This window comes from Micromys minutus, assembly GCF_963924665.1.
Source record: "Micromys minutus genome assembly, chromosome: 3".
NCBI lineage: Eukaryota > Metazoa > Chordata > Mammalia > Rodentia > Muridae > Micromys > Micromys minutus.
In genome coordinates, this window is record NC_137972.1 from 32,153,209 (window position 1) to 32,161,709 (window position 8,501).

Here is an 8,501-nt window from a genome sequence, read left to right on the forward strand (position 1 = left end):
GTCCAGCACCTGTGTGTAAGGACACATGATTTCTTCCGGACTGAGAATTTCCCAGTTTGCACCTGTACCCTTTGGTGGGAGACACATTGGGAACATTTGCGTTTACCCGAGGCTTCTGAGAACATCGAATCTGTCACACAGGATATACTGTCTCCTGCTATGGCCCCTGAAGTTACACAGCAGGATGACCCAGAGCCCCTTAGGGACAGGTCACATTTGACCCCAGGGCCCCGTTGGTAAAATGCCATGTTCCCTCTTGTCAAATGTGTTCACATACTTCCTGCTGATGACATGTCCTGTGGCCTAAGATTCATAGTGCCTTCTCTCTGTGCTCTATTCAGTGTCTGAAGCCACAGACAGTTCTGAACCCTACATGTAGGGTTTCATACCTAAAATAAAGTTTAACCTATAAAGTAGTCCCAGAAAGAGATGAACAGTAGTAAAATAAACAAAAATAAAATAATAAAAATCAAAGTTATAACTGCAAGAAAAATAACTTAAAATGAACTTTACAAGCAAGGCATGGTGCTACACTCCTTTAAACCCAGCATTCATGAGGAAGAGGTGGAATAGATCTCTGTAAGTTCAAGACTAGCCTGGTCTACATAGTGAGCCCCTACAATAAATAAGTGGATAGAATTTAGGGCTTATTTCTACAATTTTCTATTTAATATTATCAGACTATGGTTGACTGTAGGTAACTGGAACAGTAGAAAGTAATAACCTCATGTATCCAAGTGCTCAAATATTTTTTTTAGAGGATAATGTGGGTCAAGAATGGAGTGACTGTCCAGTGTCATGTGACCCCAACTTATTTTTCTTTGGTTCTAAGTATAAGGCAGTAAGTTCAGATGTGTTCCCTTTGGTAGGCTGGCCTGCACCACATTATTTTTTTTCTATTTCAAAGAATTTTATTGTTCTTTTAAAAAGGGAGTGTTCAGGGCTTACAGCCACAACCACCAACTCCAGTCCCAGACAGGCAGTGCCAGAACTCCAGGAGCATCTGTCTTGACAGCCTCTGCTTCTTAGTCCTTTCCTTAGTCCCAAAGCCCGGCTGTAGCTTCTACTTCCTAACAACACTCAAAGCAACAGTGACTGTACCTGTGTATACAACCATCTATGCCCCAATAATTCAAAGGTTACATGATTGTGCACATTTAAAATACATAGAAAAATAATAATTAGGATTTATACAAATAAGATTTTTACAAAACATCACTCACTACAAGAAACACATAGTCTATCCAAGCACGAAAATGTGGACATATGCATGTGGCAGAGGTGAGAAAGGGTATTTATTTCAAAGGCCTGGTAGGGAGGAGGGTTAAGTAAACAAAGTGGTCGCATGTGAAGTTTGAATTCACAGGCAGAAGCCTCCGATCCCTTCCCAGCTTCTGTAGTGTTCGTGAGGGGAGGCTCACACTGCTGTTCCTCTCGCCAGGTTCTGCTTGATCTCAGCCGTGTACTTCCCGTAGAACCTCTCTGCTTTCTTGTTGAACTTGGCGTTCCTCTCATTAATGTAGTCGATGTCAGCATCATCATTGTATGGACGCCTCCGACTGTATTTGTCTCACTTTTCAATTTGCTTCTCCAGATCTAAAACCATCCTGTCAATTTCCTCTGAGGAAGGCACATGCGTCCCATGGAGAAGACTGTTGGATGTCGGGGAAAAAATCTTCTTCATGCTTTTCTCTCTGTCGCTCATAGCTTTCCATGTCGGGTTTGATCTGCTTGGTCAGCCGGTGATACTGGCGTAACTGGGCAGCAGCATAATCTGAAAACCCCAAGTTAGGATTCTTCTTCTTCCTCCTTTCCCACCTCTCAGCATCCTCCGCACTGATCTCCAGAAGCTTCACCTTCTCATAGTCTTCCCCTTGAGCTGCACACTCCTTTTTCTTTTTTTTCTTCCTGGAGCTCCCACTCCAAGCGTGCTTTCTTGGCTTCCCAGTTTGCAGGCAACTTAAGTCTTTTGTCTTCTTCCACAACTTCCTGGTGATTTAACTTACATTCCCCTTAAGATGCAGCTCACAGAACTTGCGCAGTCTCTGCTCTTGCTTCTGAGCCGCCACCTCCTCCTCCGCCGCCAAGGGCCTGCGGGTACCACAACTTCAGCCACAGCCGCCTTTACAGCCTTCTCCCTGCCTGCACCACATTATAAGGGAGTCATGGACATAAGTTACAGGTGGGCAAGCATTTCACCTTCTTGGTCCTTTTGGGGAACCTCTTGCCTCAGGGAAGAAACAGTGTTTAGTGGCCCTAGTACTCCTTCTAGGAATCTTAGTGTTGTCTCTCCTGCTTCAGCTTCCTCATAAGTCAGCAGTAGGTAATGTTGATTGGTGAAGGTCAGACCTCATCCTGCCCTCCATGGGGTACCCCCATGTAAAGTTCCACCAGAGGCTGAATCAACCCCCTGTGAAGTGCAGAGTCTCGGAGGAGGATCCTCCAAAGCCATGTAGCATCATGGCTCTGGTTTTGCTCCAACTGCCTGGGGCTGAACATACTTACAGTCCTTTGCCACTGGAACAGCTTATTCCTGGAGGCTAATTTCTCTGATAACAGGAAAATGTTAGCACTCCCTGAGAGCTCTTAGACTGATTGATTGCTGATCTTACAAATTTTTTCCTATCTAGTATTTTCTGCATGTATTTTATAGCAGCTTTTCTGTTACATACCCCACATGCTTTGCATCCCATCCACTTAAAGCAGACATAGATAGCCGGCCAGGAGATAAGTGGTTCCCAATTTCTCCACTCCCTCCTCATAAAGGGATGCTGTGCCTTTGAGCTGCCACTCCTCATGCCTCCCCCAGCCCTTGACTATTCTACCCACTGCCTTGTGATTTCACTTACTCCAAGCGTTTGCATGACTACAGCTGTAAGGTGCACAGCCTTTCCCACCCAGTTCCTTTCCTGGAACAGTCCTTTAGAGATTCATCTGCCGCAGGTGGTTTATCTTCTCCTCGGCTGCATCAAGTCCCACAGGATTTTATTTATTCGTCAGTGAAATTTTGGTTTACTTGCAGGTTGAGGCTGTTCATTTTCTGAGCTTTTCTGTACAAGTCTTTTTGCATGGATATATGTTCTCACTTCTCTTGGGCATATAGCCCTGGGAATGAATTGTTAGGTCCTAGTCAATTGTTTGTTTAACCTTTTTTGGGGTGCTGCCAGCCTTTATTGTTTTTCTGAGCTGGACTGTTGGATCTGTCTCCCCACTGTATGTGAGGGTTCCAGCTATAGCACATCTTGGCTAACATCTATTAACATCTGTATTGGCTGGTTTTGTGTCAACTTGACACAGCTGGAGTTATCACAGAGAAAGGAGCCTCAGTTGAGAAAATGCCTCCACGAGATCCAGCTATAAGGCATTTTCTCAACTAGTGATCAAGGGGGGAGGGCCCAGCCCATTGTAGGTGCCATTCCTGGGCTGGTGGACCTGCGTTCTATAAGAAAGTAGGCTGAGCAAGCCAGGGGAAGTAAGCAAGTAAGTAACATCCCTCCATGGCCTCTGCATCAGCTCCTGCTTCCTGACCTGCTTGAGTTCCAGTCCTGACATCCTTTGGTGATAAACAGCATTTGGAAGTGTAAGCTGAATAAACCCTTTCCTCCCCAACTTGCTTCTTGGTCATGATGTTTTGTGCAGGAATAGAAATCCTGACCAAAATAACATCAGTTATTACAAAAACTTGTAGCTACTCCCATTGGCACAGAATTATTGACTGGGGCTTTGGTCTCCTTTTCTCCTTCCTCATTTTATAGGATTCACTATGAGGCAGGGCTTTGCTTTGTAGCTCATGCTGACTTAGAACTTGCTATGTAGCCCAGGCTAGCCTGAAACTTGACATTATCCTTCACCTGAATTCCAAGTGCCAGGATTACATATATAATAACATCATGTCCAGTGCTTTATTTCATTCTGAAAGGAGACTTTGCCATGTAATATGGAGTGACAACATTATTTTCAGGGATAGAAAGCAGTCTATACATAATAGAAGCACAGGTTGGCTATTTAGGATCTAAAAGTTCAAAACCCATAATATTCCCTAATCCAAAACTGTCAAAAGATTACATAATGCAGTTATTGAAAGACCCCCACAGAGGGGAGACCCTCAGTCTAGTCTAGGAATAACACGACCCCCAAGAACTCATGAGAGACTGTCCTTGCTGCAATCACATGAGGTTTATTGAAATCCAGCACTGGGGTTGAAACTCATATATGCAGGGGTAGAGGAGTTCGACCCCGAGTGGCTGAGAGTAGGGGCTTTTAAGGAAGACAAACCACAATGGGGGGGAAGGGGTACGTCATTGGAGAATACCAAAAATACCAGTGAAGAATCGTAAGGGAAATACCTGGTTTCTCAAGATTGTTTATGATGCGTTATTTAACTTTTATGTTTTTATGGTCAGTCAGTTTCTGAAACAGAGTCACCCTGACCTTAAGGCCATGAATTCTTTATGGTCAGCCAGTTCCTGAAATCGAAGGATAGTATTGCAGAAGTGGCTAGCCTGCATTTTTGGCTCTACTCTACCTGCTAGGGGTCTTCTGCTTTACCTGTTAGGGGGTCGGCTTTATCCTGGTCTTTCAGTATGAGACTATACCCAAGAGAGCTCAGTGTGAGTACATGCACATGTAATATGCTGAGAGAGAGAGAGAGAGAGAGAGAGAGAGAGAGAGAGAGAGAGAGAACCAAACGTCAGCCAGGCAGGCATCATCTTCAGGACTCATCTACCTTGCTTTGTGAGTCAGGGTCCCTCTCTGGCCTGGAGCTCACAAACTAGGCTACACAGTCTGTCTCAGACTCTCCCAGTACTAGCATTAAAAGTATCTGCTTCAACACTTGATTTTTTGTATGGGTTCTAAGGATCAAATACAAATTCTCATGCCTACACATGCAAGTAATTATTGTTTGAGTTCTGAGTCATTTCCCAAAACCACATGTCATTCTCCACACCAATTTCATACACACACACACACACACACACACACACACACACAACACCCTGGCAGCAGACTATGTCAAGGCCACACCTTTCTGTGTGCTGTATGCTCTGATTGATGTTTCCTGTATTTTAAAAAACAGCAATATAATCCACACAAGGGTCTTAGCAATGTGTGGCACACAGATGGCACCTGATAAATGCCAAGCTGTCATTTTTTTATTTGTGACAAACACATAAAAGCATGAGCTTGTCTTTAATTGGCCTGTCCTTGAAGAAAGTCAGGTGCAAGTGGAGATCAAGAAAATCCTTACGAAGGAAGGGTGTGGCTGGGTATAGTTCAGGGGGAGCAGGAGGCCTTGGCTTCATCCCCAGCATAGGGGCTGGGGAAGAAGGGGAATCCAGCTGGTTGGAAATGGACTGGTTGTTCTTTGTCAAGTTGATATAAATCTATCTGGGAAGAGGGAATCTCAATTGAGAAAAACACCTCCTACGTTTAGCCTGTAGGTGCCTATAGGACATTTTCTTGATTAAGAATTGATGTGGGAGAGTCCCTGAGCATTCAGTCTGAGTGGTGTAAGAAGACAAGCTGAGCAAGCCATAAGTGTCAAGCCAGTAAGCATCCCTTCCCTATGACCTCTGCTTCAGGCCTCATCGCGCCTGCGTGAGTTTCTGCCCTGTCTTCCCTGGATGACCAACAGTAACTGTAAGCTGAAACAAAACCTTTCCTCCCCAAGCCATTTATGTCAGAGTGATTGCTTGAAGCAACAGAAACTCAAAGACACCGTCTCAGAGAAATGAAAGCTGTCAGTGTGTGCTCAATAGAATTCACCAAGTAGAATTAAATATAAAATCTGAGGTCAGTGTTTGGGTGGCAGATGTTGAGTCTGGGCTTTAAGTCTTTCTTCATTTTCATGGGTAAAGTCCTCAGGCTTATCCAAGGCTGTGATGCCGGCGATGGCCGCTGCTGTCCCTCCAGCTGCTCTTGCTGCTACAGCTCACACACTACAAGGGCAGCACAGGAAAGGACTTGTGACCTAGTAGCTAGCATCAAAGCTCAGAGAGAGACAGAAACCTCTCCATGTGACACTAGGTAACACTGGGATTCAGGGCCCTTCACCTCTCCTCCATTTTCCTGCTGAGATCTCTTCTTGGCTCATCACCTCTCTACACAGGTGCCCACAAACTCTCACTAAGTAGACAGGCTACCCAGTCAAAATGGGGTCCACACCACTGCTAGCAGAGCCCATTAGAGATGGAGAATCCAGGGCCCCGCTCTGAACTTGCTCTGTCAGGACCCAGGCATTTCAAAAAAACAAACATTACTGAATGCCCTTCCCCAGGCTCTTCTAAGTGCTGAGCATATCCAAGTGAAGAGCTTCCCACTTCTGCCCCAAGAAGGCTGTGTGGTCAGGGAGGCAGATGAGAAGCCAAAGATTCCAGACCTTCTACTGACCTTGGGGTTTTCTTCTGATTGAGAAAATAACTGCTTTATTGATTTTTCTAAAAATGAATTGTGTTGGGCTCCACGGTAGGCTGCCATGGGTGGCAGGGTCTGACGAGGGTGCTGTCCCTTTCCTGTGTGTTACCTTTCCTGTCCTTTGGGAAGCATCTCTCCTGATTGCTTTTAAAGCCTCTTCACAGACAATCAATACATACTTCTAGGCACTGATGAGTTTAGGGGAAAGTATATACCTGTGAGCCCTCACCACAAATGTGCCACTGTTTGCCTGATGATGGTGGTGGTGATAATGATGGTGATGGTGGTCGTCATGGTGATCTTGATAGTGGCAGTGATGGTGAATAATGTCAATGGTGGTGGTAATGGTACTGATGGTGGAGCTACTGGGGATGGTGATGGTGGCAGTGATGGTGGTGATGGTGATAATAATGGTGGTGATTGGTGATGAAGAATGACAATCTTAGTGCTGGAGTTCATGACAGTGGTGGTTCTGTCATCATAGTGGTGGTGGTGATGATGATGGTGATGACAATGATGGTGAGGATGATGGTGATGATGATGTCCATGGTGACTGAAAACATCCAATGTAACATTTACCATCTTAGCAGGTTTCTGACTCTCCTGCACCAGTGTGCAGTGCAGTGGTGCAGGCTGCAGGCTCTGTCCTGTGTGTCTCTGCGGTTTTCTCATCAGACACAGTGGAAACTGCATCTTTAATTAACACTTGTCTCAGCACTGTGACAATATCCCTGGCAGGAGCAGTGTAAAAGAGGAAAGATTTATTTGGGTCATGGTTCTGTAAGCTGAGTCCATCATAGTGGGGAAGGCTTGACGGGATGTGGAAGGGAAGGCACAGCAGGGATATCCTGGTGGACATTTCATGGTGAGAACAGCATTGTGGGACTGGCACAGTGGAGATGACATGGTGGGGGTGGCTGGTATGGTGTGGTAGGGATGGTATGGTAGGGATGGTGTGGTAGAGATGGGGATGGTGTGGTAGGGATGGTGTGGTGGGGATGGTGTAGGGATGGTGTAGGTATGGTGTGGTGGGAATGGTGTGGTGGGGATGGTGTAGGGATGGTGTGGTGGGGATGGTGTAGGGATGGTGTGGTGGGGATGGTGTGGTGGGGATGGTGTAGGGATGGTGTGGTGGGGATGGTGTGGTGGGGATGGTGTAGGGATGGTGTGGTGGGGATGGTGTAGGGATGGTGTGGTGGGGATGGTGTGGTGGGGATGGTGTAGGGATGGTGTAGGGATGGTGTGGTGGGGATGGTGTAGGGATGGTGTAGGGATGGTGTGGTGGGGATGGTGTAGGGATGGTGTAGGGATGGTGTAGGGATGGTGTGGTGGGGATGGTGTAGGGATGGTGTAGGTATGGTGTGGTGGGAATGGTGTGGTGGGGATGGTGTAGGGATGGTGTGGTGGGGATGGTGTGGTGGGGATGGTGTAGGGATGGTGTGGTGGGGATGGTGTAGGGATGGTGTGGTGGGGATGGTGTAGGGATGGTGTGGTGGGGATGGTGTGGTGGGGATGGTGTAGGGATGGTGTGGTGGGGATGGTGTAGGGATGGTGTGGTGGGGATGGTGTAGAGATGGTGTGGTGGGGATGGTGTGGTGGGGATGGTGTAGGGATGGTGTGGTGGGGATGGTGTAGGGATGGTGTGGTGGGGATGGTGTGGTGGGGATGGTGTGGTGGGGCAGCTCCATGGTAATAGAATGTTTGGGTGTTTTCTCAGTTAACAGTAAAAAGGAGCAAAGTTTGGATTAGAAGTGACCTGCTGGTTCTTCCTCCCAGCCTGCTGTATCTGATTCCATGAGTTTAACTACTTTTGGGTTCCTAACATATATATCATTTCATATTCGCCCCCATGTGTCTGGTCTATTTCATTTCACATAATATTCTCCAGGTTCATGCATGTTGATACAAACAGTAGCACTTCTATAACTTTATTAACATTGGGTGCTAGTATCTCATAAACATAACTCACTTTACATTAGTTCACTGATAGATCATTGCTTTACCTCAGCTGTCAGGAACTCCTCTGTGGTAGGAGTATAGATACATCGTAAAATTGGTGGATGCTGTGGGAGTTGTAGTTTGAGAGA

The 8,501-nt window shown here is 46.2% G+C and overlaps 1 pseudogene across 1 annotated transcript; it reads right to left on the bottom strand.

Annotated features, from left to right (window-relative positions):
* Nucleotides 1-1,417: 1,417 nt before the first annotated feature.
* Nucleotides 1,418-6,708, bottom strand: LOC308418878 (pre-mRNA-splicing factor SYF2-like; annotated as a pseudogene). The gene is made up of 2 exons: nucleotides 6,644-6,708; nucleotides 1,418-2,091 (listed from the first exon to the last, which is right to left on the bottom strand). The product of its transcript is annotated as a pre-mRNA-splicing factor SYF2-like (transcript).
* Between the last annotated feature and the right edge of the window lie 1,793 nt (nucleotides 6,709-8,501).